The sequence below is a fragment of the Arachis hypogaea genome, chromosome 5 (genome assembly GCF_003086295.3).
Source record: "Arachis hypogaea cultivar Tifrunner chromosome 5, arahy.Tifrunner.gnm2.J5K5, whole genome shotgun sequence".
NCBI lineage: Eukaryota > Viridiplantae > Streptophyta > Magnoliopsida > Fabales > Fabaceae > Arachis > Arachis hypogaea.
The window spans coordinates 15,415,911-15,428,746 of record NC_092040.1 but is presented as its reverse complement, the minus strand read 5'-3'; the positions used below and the strand labels follow the sequence as shown (position 1 = coordinate 15,428,746).

General features: G+C 33.3%; 1 long non-coding RNA gene across 2 annotated transcripts; it reads right to left on the bottom strand.

Annotated features, from left to right (window-relative positions):
- Nucleotides 1–1,278: 1,278 nt before the first annotated feature.
- LOC112800900 (uncharacterized) lies at nucleotides 1,279–12,652 on the bottom strand. 2 transcript variants are annotated; one of them, XR_011881829.1, is made up of 4 exons: nucleotides 12,294–12,652; nucleotides 8,282–8,360; nucleotides 6,329–6,397; nucleotides 1,279–5,760 (listed from the first exon to the last, which is right to left on the bottom strand). It is a non-coding gene; the product is annotated as an uncharacterized lncRNA (long non-coding RNA). The 2 variants fall into 2 exon arrangements; XR_011881828.1 differs by having other exon boundaries at nucleotides 4,545–5,760; nucleotides 6,329–6,400.
- Nucleotides 12,653–12,836: the final 184 nt, after the last annotated feature.

The window sequence follows — 12,836 nt, the reverse complement described above, 5'->3', positions numbered from 1 at the left end:
GTTAATTCATGTGAATCATAACTGAGCTCCTCCCCCTAATGAGTTGGGATTTAATGGATCATAGCTCAAAAAATAAATGCAAAAAATGGAAATTGCAGGAAATTAAATCAAGTTCAATGGGAATAGAAATGTAAAATTGGCAGAAATGAAAAGTGCAGAAGAGAATTACATAATTGAATTTCCATAAAGCTGAATTGAATTCAATACTAAAATGTAAAAAGTGCAGAAATGTAAAAGTGTTTGCAAGAGCCTTCTATTCTACTCCTACTTCTACTCCTACTCCTACTACTACTACTACTACTACTACTATTCCTACTGTATTCTAGTGCCAGTACCTCCTAATGAAATGAAACTGATGCCTTTATATAGACTTTTCTAAATGACAAATGAAATTGAAATTGAAAACAAATTACAAATAAATGAAATTCCTATTCTAACTGTTTCTTGTTCCTTTGAGTGGTGTCAATGGGCTCTACTTTCTTTGAAGTTTCAATGGGCTTGGGATCTGATTAATTTGATAGAAATATGCTTCCAGGAGAGCGTAGCGTTCAGTGGGAGAACGGAGCATTTTTACACCCATGCATATGCATGCTAAACGCTTGTGCGTCCCTGGTGCTTTGGCTCATCGACGCGTGTGCGTCACTGACGAACGAATTCCTTGCGTGGTCTAGAATTTAACAAATAAATTCTCGTTGCAAGTATAGTTTCTAAACCAACAAAGAATCCTTCCGTGCAAAAATTTGGTTGTCACTTAAACAAACCCAATAAAAATAATAACCAAAGTATTCAAATCTCAGGTCGTCTCTCAAGGAATTGTAAGGAAGTGTTCTTGTTATTGGTTATGAGTTTTCTGGGAAATTTGGAGTTTGGGCAATGGGCGCATAAATGATTATAAATTAAAGCAAGGAAAATTAACAAGAGACTTATGCAATTGAAATAAAAGCCTTGGTTAGGAGAAGATTATTCGGAAGTTCTATCCTTATTGGATTTCTCAAGATCAATAATAATAGGTTGTTGTTTCTACTTAGTTAACCCTCAACAAATGAAGAAAAGTCAAGTAAGTTGGGAGCCAACTTCTATTCACAAGTCCTAATCTTCTCCCTTGGGAAGGATTAGCGTTAGTGACTAGAGAGGCAGCCACCAATAAATCCAATTACAATTTAACTCTCGAGTCTTCCAACTTAAGGGTCTCCAAATATTAATCAACTCGAAAGCCAAGTTGGAGCCTACTCCATTGACATGGATGCCATTTACATGATAAAAGAAATTGAATTGAGATAATCAAGCAATTAAAGAAATTAAATAGAAAAATACTCTTTGCATTAATAATTAAACAAAAGAAGAAAATAAATTGAAGTAATAGAATAAAAGTAGAAGAACACTAAATTAAAGAAACATTGAACCTGGAATTAGAATTGGGAAAAAATAAACCTAGAAGTCCTAAATCCTAAAACCTCGAGAGAGGAGAGAGCCTCTCTCTAGAAAACTACATCTAAAACCTAAAATTATGTGAATGAAAAGTGTCTCTTGATTCCTCCACTCTGTAGCCTCTAATATGTATTTTCTGGGCCGAAAACTGGGTCAAAAATAGCCTAGAAATCACTGGGGGAGATTTCTCATACGTACAGGTCGCTGGATTTTCTGCAGAACGATGTGTGCGCGTGATGCACGTGGGTGCATCATTTTGTTGTATGGCCACTATGGCAAATTATGTATCATTTTCAAGCCCCAGATGTTAGCTTTCCAACGCAACTAGAACCGCCTCATTTGGATCTCTGTAGCTCAAGTTATGATCGATTGAATGCGAAGAGGTCAGGGTTAACAACATTAGCAGTTCCTTCAATTTCTTGTATTCCTTCCACTTTTGCATACTTCCTTTCCATCCTCTAAGTCATTCCTGTCCTATAAATCCTGAAATTACTTAACACACATATCAAGGCATCGAATGGTAATAAGAGAGGATTAAAATTAGCAAATCTAAGGCCAAAGAAGCGTGTTTTCAATCATAGCACAAAATCAGGAAGGAAAATGTAAAACATGCGATTTATATGAATAAGTGTGAGATTAGTGGATAAAATCCACTTAATTAAGCACAAGATGTACCACGAATTAGTGGTGCATCAAATCTCCCCACACTTAAACATTAGCATGTCCTCATTTTAAGCTCAAGAGAGGTTATAAGAGTGAAGAAGAATGGTAGAAAGAATGAGATGCAACCTATTTGTATGAATGCAACTACATGCAAAATGTTCCTACCCACTTGGTTAGAAATAGATAAACTTTTCAAGAACAAATATGAACTGGATTTCACTAATTCAAATCATAAAAATAAAGTCAAATAGACTTGCAAAAGAAAATAGCTCATGAAAGTCGGGAACAAGGAATCGAGCATCGAACCCTCACCAGAAGTGTATACACTCTAATATCTCAAGTGTTTAAGGGTCAAGTCTCTTGGTTATCCTTTACCATCCATCTTTACTTGTTAAAATGCTTGCATGAATGGATAATGCGTTGTTCACTTCTCTCTTGGAATTATTGAAAAAAGGAACGCATATTTGAATATTCCTACTTCTTTTGTTAAAAGCAAGAATATGGTGAAGAATTTGGGTATTGACTACCAAAATATCGATGCATGTCGCAATGACTGCATATTGTATCGAAACGGGCATGATAATGACGCATCTTGCCATGTCTGTGGAACATCCTGTTATATTGAGCATCTTGTTATAGAAGAGAATGATGCTACCTCATCTTGAAAGCCTTGTAAAGTTGCTACAAAAACTCCAAGGCATTTTCCTTTTATTCCCAAACTTCAAAGGATTTTCATGTGCACAAAGACAGTTAAAGCTATGTCTTGACATCATAATGAGCGTGTTAAAGATGGGTCGTTAAGGCATCCTGCCAATGGTGAATCATGGAAATCATTTGACAGTCAACATGAATATTTTGCAAAGGAGCCTCAAATGTAAGACTTGGCTTAGCAAGCAACAGATTCAATCCATTTCGAACTTTGAACAGTACACACAATACATGTCCTGTTGTTCTGATTGTGTATAATCCATCCCCTTGGATGAGCATAAATCCTAATTATTTTATTCTTTTTTTACTCATTCCTGGACCACAATCACCGAAAAATGACATTCATGTCTTTATTTAACTGCTGATTGAAAAATTAAAAGAATTATGGGAGTCAGGTGTAGAAACATATGATTATTCAGAAAACAAAATATTCAACATGAGAACACGTCTTTTATGAACAATTATAGGGTTTTGATTACAAGAAGCTCTCTTAAAAAGGACGAGGAGATTTGCCAAGCCAACATTAAATACAATGATAAGGTCTTATCATTAGAAAAGAAGATGGATGGTGTATATGGTCTATTAAAGTGATGCTGCACCAAATCATCCTTAGAATGAGTGATGAAGAGGTAGCAGCCTTAGTGCAACTATCTTTTTCATATTATTGTCATATTCTAGTGAACGATGATGTAAGTAGTTATATTTTTCATATTACTGTCATAGAGAGATACTGGTGAAAAAAATGAGAAAAAGAGGTAGTCATTGCCTTGTTACTCTGGATTATAGAATTTCATTTTTTATCGGTTGAATTTTCTGTTTGTAGTTCATACTATTGTTGCTGGCTGAATATGCACTATTGATTGTTGAATTTTCTAATTGTGTACTGTTGATTGTTTTTTGTTTTTCTTACAAATAATAAATTTGATTGAACCTATGTGTTAAGGCATTAAAAATTCAAGAAAGTGGAGAAAAGTGTTCAATTATTTTTGTTACCTTATTTTATTAGGAATCAGTTAGTTGTTAGTTCATGATATCTATGAATTGTCTGGTATAATCTGTGTTAATAGTTGGTGTATAAATAGGGCTTCAGCTTGTAGTTTTAGTTTGCTAGTTAGTTTTACAAAGTATATGATTCTATTAGTTAAGTTCAAAGTATCATTTTAACTCTTTTCTGCATTAACTTTGTTTCAATAATCACACAAGAATAGTTTTCTTGCAATTCAAGCAATCACAGCTTTTCACTTTCCCTTTACTATGACTTTGATGATTTTACTGTTGTATTTTTCAAATAATAAAGTTATTTTGGTTGCATTAAAAATAGTCATAAAATATAAGATGTACTAATACAACAATATTTAAAATTATGCAGGGCAGTGGTGAAAATAATGGAGCTCACAATGGCTAAAACACTAATCATGAAGTTTGATATTTTGTAATAAAGTATGTAAAGGAAGTAGCCATGTGATAGTTGTTAAAATTGTAATCATGAATAGTTGTCATCATGACTTTGATTTTTGGTACTTTGTTAGAATGCTGCCATGTAAAGAATGTCTATTTTTTTTGTGACAAGTTTATGTAGGTTGGATTGATTGATTTAAAATTATATATGTAATTTTTTGTCATTGTTTGAATTACTCCCTCAAACTATGATTTAAAATTATATATGAATTTTGTAAGCTTTTATCAGGAAGATTCATAAAAAGGTGTAGCCATAGATTTCTTGAGCTAACTTATAGTCAGGCTTAAAAAAGGTGCCCATATTATATACTAGTCATCAATGACCACGCTTAAAAAACGTGGCCATAACCAACAAAATTAGCATGGTTCAAAAACATAGTCAGGCACACTTTCGAATCCTTATCATAACCAACACTGTACGTTTAAGAATGCATGGTTATATGTCCACCAGACAGCACACTTAGAAATTGTAGCTAGGATTATACACACAACTTTTAAAGCAGGCAATAGGTAATAGCGTGGCAACAAAGTAAGCGTGACCATAAATCAATGAAAGCATGCCAATAGAGCAACAACCACGGTCGCACATGTGACCCTTGTAAAAGTGTGGCAAAATCCAGATTTTCTTGTAGTGTGTTGCTCCGAATTAGGCGATGCCTGTATCGGGGCGGTGTTTGGATATGTGGCTCTGGCAGTGGTTGAGGCTGTGGCTGAGGTTGTATCTAAGGCAAACAACTATGGAGGTGTCTAGTGTGTAGGGCCATCAAAATGGGTCAAACCTATCGGGCTAACTCGTTTACCCATTTAAATAGGCAGGCTTTACCTCGAAAATTAATCCCGTTTAAATTTCAGGTTAAACGGGCTTAGCTCGAGTAATAAAAAAAATGACAGGTTAAATGGGCTAGCCTGTGAGCTAAATAGGTGGCCCATTTAAATTCTTTTTGCATTTTTCGAAAAAAAAATTAGCACTTTTGGCTAATATTTTTTTAATCCGACTTGAAAATTTTACCTATCAACTAAACTGTTTTCTGTTTTTGACCTAAAAGTGATATTTTTTACCAAAATATTTTTTAATAATAAAATAAAAAGGTAAACAGACCATCCTATTTAACCCATTGAGCTGACCATAAATGGTCTGGGCTAAAAAATTATGGTCCGTGAATAAAACATGCTTTAATAGGCCAAGCCATTTGCCCTAGACATATATGGGCTGGGCCTAAATGGGTTGGATTGCCCCATTTGACAGCACTACTGGTGTGTGCCACCTGCCTCTAAGGATAGACCTAGGGGACAGTATCATCCTGATAGAGTCTAACCTCTATGACAATTGTGCTTGGGCGTCAACCACATTATCAGTAGTAATCGCGGTGGTCGTAGGCTGGGTGCGTGACGATGACGCACCCAAGGTAAGCAAGATCCTCGTATTTTTCATGGGCCACCCCCTACTACAACCACCCTCGTTACCATCAACTCATCCCCTATCCCTGTCACTTGCCATATCACCTAAAACAAGTAAAAGTAATCAAAGTTAGACCATTAGCATTTAATTCTTCCTACATTGTCTATAAAAGAGTTCATTTTTTTTAAGTTTTATTAATTAAGTGTTTTAAATTTTTTAATAAAATTTGACAAACTCTCCCCTACAATTAGGACGCTCCAAAATTTTCAATTACCAACCACAATCAACATAAAAATCTTAACCGTTCTATTCACCTTATATCCTTGCACAGAATCATTTCACCTCTCTAATACTACAAATCTATCATAGGGTTCAAGTATCTACCCTATAGTGCATAATTGGCAATAAACATTTTTAGTTATAATTTTAATTATATTTTTATAATATTGAAATTAATAAATTTTGATAACAAACCTAAAGGCAATTATAATCTATTGACTACTTCAAATTTTAACGGTAGCAATAATAACAAAAATACTAGTAGCAACAATACCTACATTTTGATCAACATTGTTCCAAATTAACCCAAAACTCAAAAAATAGGAAGGTTAAAATGTGTGAAAAACTGCAAAAAATAGAAAAAATAGATCGATTAATTGAATCTTTCTTTACCACATTATGACAGGGGTTCCAGAACGGTAAACAAAGCTCCAACCGATGTGCAAACCACCCTTCAAGGTTCTACTACAGAGAGAGAGAGAGAGGAAAGATTAGAATGGAAGGAGGAAAAGGAGGGTGACACGTTTTAATCCGGTTATTCATCTTACCAAAGATCAGGGCATCAGTAAATTATATTATCGACACCTTAAAATGATGCATTTTATTTAATTGAATTTTTACCGATGTTTACTAACGACTTGGCCATCAATAAATTTAGTGAACGAGCCGAATCAAAAATTCCAAAACGTTAACTTTATCGAGAGTTGCGATTATCGATAAAATTAACAATGTCAATCTTTTAATTGTAAAAAAAATATTACATTAATTTATTAATGGTGAGGCCGTTGGTACCATTTACTTTGTAATTTTATATTTTTTTGAAAAATTTTATTAATTTATCGATGGCTAAACATTGATAAAATGCACGAAAAAAAGACAAAATGTGTGCTTTTATTAGCGACGATTTTTTTATTATCGACGATCAGGCTATAGGCTAACCCCCTTATCAGGGGCCGTCGAAAAAGCCATCGGTAACCTGCATGAGTGTAGTAGTTAACATAAGAACAACATCTCAATGACAACAACAACACATTTGAGCATCAATTTCGTTAAGTGTAACACTTACTAACACTACAATAGAAATTACTTTTGGCAACAAATTTTTAGTGGCAATAACATAATAGCCATTATATGTCTTATTTAACTTATGTTTTTATGAAAATTATATATTTATCATTATTAGTATATGTTATAATGACAATTATATACTTTTGGGGCTATTAAAATGGTCTTTACTAGCAATTGTAGTTTAAGATGACCAATGTCTAATTTCTGGTAAATATATTAATGGCTATTTTTATTGCCACTATAATGGGCGCTAAAAATAATTTTTTTTAGTTGTTAAAATTTTGACATAGACATATATGTACGATAATAAAATGTCCATTAATTTTGACTATAAATATCAAATAACACTATTTTACAATGTAAACAAAGATCCTTGAATTTCTTATCACAAAAAGTGGTGAGCGCCAGGAAAAAGGATATTAAAAATAGAAAAGGATAAGTACTATTTTTGTCTTTATAATATGGGATGAAAAATCAAAATCCTTCTTAACTTATTTTTTTTTTCAAAATAGTCCTTAATATTAAATTTGGTATTAAAATCATCATTTTCTATTGTTTAGACAAAATTATTTTCATTCTTTTTCGTCTTTGCATAGTTTCACTTGTTGTATAGCCTCAGCTGTAGCATGAGCAAGTGAATCCAATAACAAAGATGATCAAGATTTTGGTGTTTGTTTCAGGGTGGGAGCTTTAACTATGTATAAATAGTAGAGATTTGTTAATAATTATGTTGAAAAATTTTATAAATTACTCCAAATAAAATATATCAGTACAAGAAAAACAGGCTTTTGCCATGCTTTTAAAGCATGCCAACAAGTGAGAAAAAGTGTAGACACAGCTTGTGGTCACACTTTTGCAAGGGTCACATCTGCGAGGATGCCAGTTGCTCTATTGGCATGCTTTTATTGTACTATGGCCACCTTTACTTTGTTGACACAATCTTAGCTATTGCCATGTGGCTGTATGTATAACCCTATAACCATGCTCTCAAGCGTGCTCTCTGGTGGACATACAGTGACACTTGGAAAGCGTGCCAATAGTTAAAGATTTGGCCATATTTATTGAGCGTGGCTATTGATGACTCTATAAAATATGGCCATGCTTTTTAAGCGTGGCTATAAGCTAAGTTATCTTAGAAAACTTATTGTTCTCTTTTTTTCACTAATCTTCCTAATAATAGGTTATCCAATCGCTACAGAAAACTTAAAATATTAAGAAATGAAAGTGTATTAAATTAAAACCAAAAAATAAAACCAACAGCAGAAAATAAATTCGTACCACAATAGTAGCTGCACTGCAACGCAATCAAAACAAAAGAGGTAGTAACAGCAGCATCAAAAAGACAACTACCAAAAGCCTGAAATAAAGTAAACTTAGACTTAAGTAAATACTATAATAACTAATATGTAACTTCCAATCTTTTTCAGCAACCTCCCTCACTCATTGATTTGTCACTTCAACATAGAAATATAAACTATATTTGTATTTAGTCTAAAATACCAAATATAAAATCCATTTATATATAACAAGTGAAGCAAAACATAATTACTTTATAGTTCTTAGAACAAGAAAATGCTAAATACCCTCGATTTGGTTTAGCGGCGGGTTTACCAACAGATTTGGCAATAAATTTGTCGGGTAAAAATGTTATCGCCAGATTTGGTTTTCTGACAGTAAATTCGATATAATATTTAGAGGGAAAAAAAAGAAAATTAGCACGATTATTACCGTTGGATTAATGGAAACCTTCATTTTGGTCACGCGCAATATTTTACCGTCGGATTTATCCGCCAATAAATTTGCTGTAAATTGGAATTGCGTGCCCTCTCCCTCATTTTGGAACACTCACACTCTCTCTCCGTCTACCTCTCTCTCTCTCTCTCTCTCTCTCTCTCTCTCTCTCTCAACCTCCTCTTCCATTCTCTGCCTCTCTCTCCCCCAAACCACCTCCGGCAGCCCCTCTGCTAGCCAACACCACCAACGGCCTTCAAAGACTGCATGGACTCCTTATGTCGCGTTGGTCTCTCTATCGTCACCATTTCTGTCACTCCCACCACTGCTATTGCCACCACTGCTCTCTGTGTCACTGGAGCTCCCCCTTTCCTCCGTCCATGTAGGTTGTCGTACTCCATATCCCTATTATTTTATTGGAATTTATTAGAAAAAACCCTAATGCGGCCTGCCGGTTGGTCGCTGCCGCCGCCACTACACCGTCTGTGTTGCCACGATACCAAAAAAGTCCTCTGCGCCACTACTATCTTCGAGTAACTCACTCACTAGTTTGTTTAGTGTAGTTAAACTCTAAACCCTAATTTATGGTGTATGCTTATGTTTTGTTTTATTTTGATTTTGTTCTATTTTTGTTGGATTTTAGGGTTTGTTATGATTTGGTTCTTTTTTTTGTTTGTTCTAATTTCGATTTTAGGATTTATTCTAGGTTCATTATTTTATTTTAATTTTGAAATTTCTGATTTCTGAATTCATTATTTTCTTTATGATTTTTGTTTTGATTTGTTCTTAATTTTTTATGTTCCTGATTTTTGTTATGATTTTTAATTTGTTCTTGATTCTTGGTTGAGATTTTTTGTTATGTTTTTGTTTTGCAAGTTTGAGTTCAGAGAATAGTACAAGAAAATGCACCCAAATAACTAATTTGTTGCCGTTATGAGTGTTTATTTATGCCGAATATTGTTCAGTATTTGTTTTAAAAAATTTTGAATTAGTTTTCAAATTATTTTTAACTTGTTTGAATTTTAACTTCTTTCATCGTTGCAGCTTCAAATCAATTTGGTTAGCAAGGCTGGTTGTGGCAGGTAAAAATTAATTACTTGTTTAACTTGTTTTATAATTAATGATTGGTTTCGTTGTTATTTTCATAATTATTTTTTTATTGGTCTATTGAAACTTAAAATTCAATCACACATTAGTTATCTCTGTTTTTACTTTCTCTCTAGTTTTGTGCTTATTCTTTATTCATTTTCTCGATTGATTATGCCTATAAAGTTAATGTTCAATTGTTCATATCTTTTTTGTTCATAAAAATTGAAGTTACATACAAAACAAAAACTCAAAAAGTATGATGATACCAGACATTGATAGAGTAAACATTCTCTAAAAGTTTTATATGTTGATTTGGCTGGTAGTAAGTATAAGTTTAATTTGAATTAGGATTACTAAGTCAACTTCATAGGCCATTAAGAGTAATAAGATATGATATATAGATTATCTTTTATTGAACATAAAAAGTTCTTAATTGACTTTAGTTTTTTTTATAAGTATGCAAATAATACTAGGACAAGTTTCTAGTCACAATGTGCATATATTCTTTTTCTTTCTATTTGCAAAATATTGGGGTTAGTGTTCTATAGTATAGTTAGTTATTATACTATTTTCTTTTTGTACTTTAATTTTATCTTTATACTTGTTTGATTGGTTGGTATTAGTTATATGTGATGTTGTTCTCTTTTGCTATAGGAGGATGATGATAATCAAATTTATAAAAAAAAAATAAAATTTAAGTTTACAAGTAAATTTATCGTTGGATAAATTCGCTGATATTTATTAATTTAGTTATTAATAAATAACATATTACCGTTGTATTTACTGGGGGATAAATCCAACGATAAAAGCTATTGGCAAAAAATTTTCAACAGTAATTAGCGGCGGATAAGAAAATCCGCCGGTAAACACTTACTGACGAGGTTTATACCATTGGATTTATTCTTACAGTAAATCCGATGGTAAACAGATTCGGATTTGTTTGCTAAATCCGTCGGTAAATTCGACAATATTCAAGGATTTTTTTGTGGTGTCTCAGGTTATCCAATAGAAATGGAAAACTTAAAATGTCAAGAAATTAAAGTGCATTCAACTAAAAATAGAAAATAAAACCACCAGTAGCAAAGCAGCACCACAGAAAATAAATTCAGCAATAGAAAATATAGTCGTACCATAGCAACAGCTGTAGCACTGCAGCGAAAGCAAAAGAAAAAAAAAAGAGGTGGCAGTGGCAGCAACAGCAAAAGGACAACTACCAAAAGTCTAAAATAAAATTAACTTAATTAGACTTAAGTAAATACTAATAACCAATATGTAACTTCATTTCGTTCTTGATGAAGCTTGGATACAAGTGAGTGAGGGAAATAATGTTGAAAACACTAAACACAATACATAGATACATACAACCAAATAAATAAATAGCCATGTTTAACACAAATTCAGATATTAAAAAATAAATTAAAACTTTATTGTCCCAAATTGGTTGAAACTTCAATGCAAAATACTAAAAGAAATTTAAAGTTTATTTCATCAATATAGTGGTATAATCCAACAATAAAGGTAACAAATATGTTTGAAAATCTTTTTCCATTTCTACATTTGATTCTCAAGACAACCCACAATCAAATTAAATCAACATATAAATTAGTACTTTACATTTGTGCTCTTCCTCACCCACACATATATTCATGTAATCAAATGTAAAGAAAAGAATATCACTTTATGTCTAAATAATATAAATAATCAATTAGCCGCTAATAATTTAGATTGTTACACTACTTTTAAATGTTTTACTTCATAAACATTCAAATTTAAATGTTTAACATTTGCTATATAAAGATTTGTAATACCACCAACATGGAACATATAGAAATGAATCATCAACTGATATCCAAAACCAAAAGGTTAAGGATAAATGATTAGTGATATTCTATTAGTGACATTTTCCTAGAATATAGACACAAGTCAAATGCTCAAAGTGCATTGGTGTAAAATAAACAATCCAAGACTACTTTATTGCTGAAAAATGATTTCTAAACATCAGAGCCCTGTTGTCATAGTTTTGAACATGAAAACCATATACTTTCCTATGCATACACAGAGCTCTAAGCACCTAAACTGAACTCTTCTTAGAACTTTAAACACTTTAATGTTGAAAATGGAAACCTAATTATGAACTAATGAAACTCATCTCACATCATACCAGATCAGTTGAGGTCAGTGAGGCAAGAAAAAGTATCGATACATTAAATAGTCAAATTTCCTGGCAAGCACTTACAATGAGCATTAGCCAATGCAAATAAAACTCATCTTCTGGTTTAACAGTCTGATTTCTCATGCCTTCAGCAATAGTTAAACCTAAAGCTAGAGCAAAAAAATCCCATGTAACTGTTACCTAAAGATCTAGCACTCTAAATGCAAAATAAGAAAGGGGAATCTCAGAAGGTGACGGAGTTGTCCAAAACAAACAAATTTGCATACAGAAACAGAGAAATAAAGAATAAATCCGTACCTTCTTATGTTATGGTGAGGGTCAAGCGCCGATTGAGGGAGGAGCCTTGGAAGGAGGAGCGATGATTGAGGCAGAGGCAGCGACGAGTTATGGGTTGTTAAGGGAGTAGCGAGAGAGAGTGAACATCGATGGAGGTAGGTTTTGTGAGAGAGAGAGAGTGAACACCGAGCGATGCCTTGTGAACGAGAGTGAGCATCGACAGAGGGCGCGTTGATAGAGGGTGCACCGACGGAGGCAGCACTGATGGATGGTTGCAGGCGAAGGTTGCAAGAGAAGGCTATGAAAGAGGGCTACAAGAGAGGTTTCTTCTCTTCTCAGTGATGAAGAGGGCTACGAGGGTTGAATGAATGATGCGCTCCTTAGTAAGGTTCTCCTTGGTGAAAAAAAAAATTAAAATTGTATTGGAGATAAAATTGGTGGAAAATCTAAATTTTTCATGGAAAACTCTATTTCTACACTTTTTTATGGTGCCCAAATAATTAGAGAATATGGGCACGCTTCGAAAATGTGACCGTAGAAAAACAAATTAGTTACGCTTTAAAA